The 4981-nt window shown below is 36.5% G+C and overlaps 1 protein-coding gene across 5 annotated transcripts in view; it reads left to right on the top strand.

Moving 5' to 3' along the window:
• Positions 1-4981, top strand: part of LOC107729779 (RNA-binding protein Raly-like) — an 84275-nt gene that overhangs the window by 4785 nt on the left and 74509 nt on the right. For 3 of the 5 annotated variants that reach the window (XM_016540474.1, XM_016540465.1, XM_016540466.1), the window contains exon 2: positions 1937-2021. The exons of 1 other annotated variant lie outside the window; for it this stretch is intronic. The gene's annotated coding sequence lies outside the window, so the exon portion shown is untranslated. The remainder of the gene's footprint in view (positions 1-1936; positions 2022-4981) is intronic. One more of the 5 variants, XM_016540468.1, reaches the window with a different exon arrangement.

Raw genomic sequence — 4981 nt, 5'->3', positions numbered from 1 at the left:
GCTCTGCATTTAACCCATCCAAGTGCACACACACAGCAGTGAGTAGTGAACAAACACGCGCACACACACACCGTGAACACACACCCGGAGCAGTGGGCAGCCAATGCTGCGGCACCCAGGGAGCAGTTGGGGGTTCGGTCCCTTGCTCAAGGGTCTCACCTCAGTCGTGGTATCGAGGGTGGAGAGAGCACTGGATATTCACTCCCCCCACCAACAATTCCTGCAGGATCTGAGACTCAAACCTGTGACCTTCGGGTTACAAGTCCGACTCTCTATCCATTAGGCCACGACTAAGTATTAAGTGTGAATAACAGATTACAATTTATGGTAATTATATAGTTATATAACATTGTTTTATAATTATAATTGATGGTAATTATATTTTGTTAACATTTTGGATTGACCAAGAGCACTGTAGTTGTACAATAACTAAATTAATCCTCAAAAATACAACTTGCCTAATAATTGTGCACACAGTGTATATATATATATGCATTGTTTTATGTATGCTGTTATGGTAAAATATTTTTATATTTGTAAAAAATGTATGTAAAAATTAATTTTTCTAATTTCCCTACATGAAACATCATATTTGTTTGGATCATAAATTTACACTGAAGTGTTTTAATGTCTGTAACTTAATGTTTGTTTTCTTTTTAAAGAATTAGAGTATTTGATCCTACATTTTTGGCATTTCTTCTTCAGTGTTTGATGTCGTCAAAAGTTTTTTTTTTTTTTTTTCAGTTACTGTATCTGAAAATGTTTTGGGGAGGATGCGTGGCGTGACTGTCAGTGCTTATTGCAGCAGGGGGCAGTGGCTGAGTGGACGGGATATTGTATGACTGGAATGCTCCTCAAATGTCAGTGGCTGCCGCCACCCAAACAACTAATCCCACGATAAAGCCCCTGCGACACATTCAGAATTAAGAAACTGTTTCAGAACTGTTTAGATTGATCGTCCTCCACTCGACTCTCCAAGTCTCCATTTGGCCGGCCTTGATGTGAAACAGGCTTATGTTTGTCAGCATCTTCATGATTGAAATGATATAATATCTCAAGTTACTCACGAGTTATGCTGTCAATGGAAGTTTCCATTAGGCGTGACTGTGAAAGAGGAGGCTTATGATGAGGGTCAAGAGAGACATTGAAATGAAAATATCACTTTTTTTTTCTCAAATTGACTTTCACTAGAAAATTAAAATTGGCTGTGCACTATTGGAGAACAAATTTCATCATGCATTATCATTACTCATACTGTACACCCTTAAAATGAAGCTTCAAAAGCTTTTTCTTCAATAGTGCCATATAAGAAACATTTACGGTTCCTTAAAGAACCTTTCAGTAAACAATTCTTAAAAGAACCATTTTTTCTTGGTTTGAAGAGCTAAAAACCGAAGGAACCTTTTTCTGCTATAAATAGCATTTTTGTGAAGTGGAAAGGTTCTTAAATCTTAATAGTTCTTTGTGGAACCATAGATGCCAAATAACCTTTTTTTTTTTTTATAGTCCGCAAAACCTGAACCATAGCTATTTCAATTCCCAACCTGCACTGTTTGTGTTACAAACATGAATCATACCTCAGAACCTTGCAGCTTGTTGAGAATTTTTCTAAGCAATAAAGCTTTCACTTGACAGGTGAAAAAAACTTAATCGAAGGGACTTGAGCCATATCTACATACTCTAATATCACAGAGACTTACAGTACTGTACTCTTTTCAATTGGGCCAGTAAGAAACCACCCAGAAAACCCTAGAAACAAGCAACGTGATAAAAACACATAAACGACCTATAACATTGAAGCAGTGAAGTTTGCACAGGGAGGCACCACACTTTTTTTTCTTCAGAAAATGTAAAAATGTGTTACTCTTATGCAGTCATGTTCAGCTGCTGAAATCCTGCATGCTACTATAAGTATTTGCTTTGTTTTGAACCACAGGATCCCTCACGCACTCCAGGTCACAATCGCTGGGACCAAGCAGTATAACCGCATCCGTCTCCTGGTCACAGAAGATATCTAAGAGGTACGTGCAACTTCGGTTCCCAAGCCTGAGTCTCTACAAACATAGATTTAGCGGTGTTTGATCTGAGCAGAGGTGTTAAAGTTCAGCATTTATACTGACAAATGTTAACAGGGCTTTTGTGCAGAACTCTCATTGGGCACAAAGCAGCATGCATGTTCTCTGCAAATACTGAGAGGGGATTTTACATATACATAAGGGCTGGTTCACACTGAATGTGTGGCTTTTTAATTGTCTTTGACTGTTGCACTGCTTTCTCATACACAAGCATCATGTTTTTAAGTTAAAAGAAGTGCAACTTAAAAATGCATCTCAAAGACCCTACCTTCTTCTGCAGTTGGATACTAATATGTGGCGTCCTACGTTTTTAAAAGCAAACATTCTGTGTGAAAGGCCTCTAATACTGCTAAAACTGGTTTGATGTAACTTTCAGTGATTAGTTGATTTTGTTAAGTCTGTGATGCGCTGTTGATTTCAGCAGATCTTCTGTCAATGGTTGTCACCTGAGTTGGTTTTTTTGAAAGCATTAAAGGAATAGTTCACCCAAAAAAGATTTTTTTCCCTAAAAAATTTGCTCACCCTCAGGCCATACAAGATGTAAATGAGTTTGTTACTTCTTTGGAACAGATTTGAAGATATTTAGCATTACATCACTTGCCTCTGCAGTGAATGGGTGCCGTCAGAATGAGAGTCCAAACAGCTAAAAAACATCACAATAATCCACAAGTATTCCACACCACTTGTCCATCAATTAACATCTTTTGAAGTGAAAAGCTGTGTTTTTGTACGAAACAAATCTATCACGAAGATGTTTTTACCTTCAAACAGTTGCTTCTGGCTAAAATACATCTCTTCTGATTCAGGAGAGAAATATGCACAGATCAAGCACTGTTTACAAGCAAAAGCAGTCTTAAATAGTTCTAAACAAATATGTTGTGGATTTTGGCGTAAGAGGACAACAGTGGATGAACTTTTTCACTGAGGGAAGTGTTATTATGGATTATGGACGGATGCATATTTTGGCCAGAAGGAACAGTTTAAAGTAAAATCACCTTAATGATGGATTATGAGGGGCCGTATAGGCCATAATTATTGAAAAGCCTCTTACAAACACTAGTGAAACGAAAAACATTGATAAACCTTAGTGAAATTCATTCATAAGCATAAGTGAAATAAGTAAATAGCCTATTTCAGTAGATGATGAGAGCTCATTTCACTTGAAACGGAAGCAACAAGTGTTTAATTTTGTAGGCTACTTTATTGTTTTCAATTTCTATACAGCAGTTTAAAATTTTGAATCCCATTGTTAAATAGGCTATATGGGATTTTTTTTTTCCTCTAGCAATTAAAGACCAGGCAACGGTCAGTGTTAGCTTATTTAACTTTCACATTGCAATTTCATTAATACAGTGTACTGTATATGGCGGTATTTTTAATTTTGCACTGCATTGCGTTGCGTTTTAGGGTTAATGGAAAACTTATGAAAATTAACCATGGTATGTATTTCCGCAATGGAAAATTAATGGATAATGTCCTGGCAGAAAATTATCAGTACATTTTATTCATTTTTTTCAGTATGTGCTACAGTTGCACAAATATCTTTAAATGTAAAATGTACCTAATGCCTTGATGAATGAATCCATAAAACATTTTTTTATGGACTAGGTATTGTAAATCATTAAGTGCTTTGCAGCTTTCCGGCCTATTCAAAGCAGGTAACACTACTTTTTACATGTAATAATGCTAATAAGTCAAAGAAATGCAGTAACGTAATACTGGTCTTTTGTAGGTTAGCGAGTAAATTAAATCCACACATACTATCAGATTAAATCAGTCATTTGAAAACAGCGTGAGTGATTCAGCTGTACCGCGTCTTCTCTCACTCTCAAAGTGGCTTCACAACAGCGCATCTCGTCTGCACTACTGCACGCTGCGATTATGCGATACAAGACTTTTGCTCGGGTTTCGGGACAGTCGACAGAATTGTCATTTGCCTAATCGAGTCATTGTTGCATCGCCACAAAACTGTATAATTTGCACATCTTTTTAAGTTTAAGCCATTCGATACTCGCGTGCTCCGAGGCGGACAGTAACTAAGTACGTTTACTTGAGTATTGTACTTAAGTACACTTTTTGTTTATCTGTACTTTACTCGAGTATTATTTTTTCTGGGAACTTATGACTTTAACTTCACTACATTTGAAAGACAAATATTGTACTTTTCACTCCACTACATTTCTATGAATGTCCTCGAAGTAGAAAGTCGTAAGCAGCTTTGAAAGTCAGTGGGTGATTTCTTTCTTGTCTTTTTTTCAGACAGTTTATCAGTAATCACTCTTGGGGCTACTTGAAGTGATTTCCCAGCATTTTTTGAACACTGACCAGTTCCAAATGTGATATTTATTTACAACAATTCAATAATAAGAAGTTAATATTGTGGTTTATATTAGACACAATATTGTCTGATTTTGCTAAATTGTGTACGTGAAAATATTACCTATAAGGCCACAGAAGAACTGTTGTGCATCTCCTAATAAAACACAAGTACCACGAGAGCGATTAGACAGCATTTTTTAAATTTTTGTTTTGATGTCAAATAAGCCTTGCTGTTTTGCTTTTTTGTTAAAGCAGTGCTGCTGTTGTAAAGTTATACAGCTACAGTTGTGTTGCTGGGTTTTAAAGCAGGTTTGAATTTTTATTTTTTTTCCTTATCACTCTGTATTTACAGGATTTCACTGTCCACTCTGTTCAAATGTGGATGAATGGCTACACATAGATATGTGCACACACTGAGATCACTACCATCCTGCTTTTGTGGGGGTGGGTAGGGGTGTTAATTTTTACCCCCCATAGGTTTTTAACATTCTAAAAGCTCTTTATTATCAAATTACATTTACATTTACATTACATTTAGTAATTTAGCAGACACTTTTATCCAAAGCGACTTACAAATGAGGACAATG

Source organism: Sinocyclocheilus rhinocerous, unplaced genomic scaffold (assembly GCF_001515625.1).
Source record: "Sinocyclocheilus rhinocerous isolate Xijiao unplaced genomic scaffold, SAMN03320098_v1.1 scaffold218, whole genome shotgun sequence".
In the NCBI taxonomy this organism is placed as follows: Eukaryota; Metazoa; Chordata; class Actinopteri; order Cypriniformes; family Cyprinidae; genus Sinocyclocheilus; species Sinocyclocheilus rhinocerous.
The sequence above is the reverse complement of the archived record's forward strand: the minus strand, read 5'-3'. Positions and strand labels throughout refer to the sequence as shown.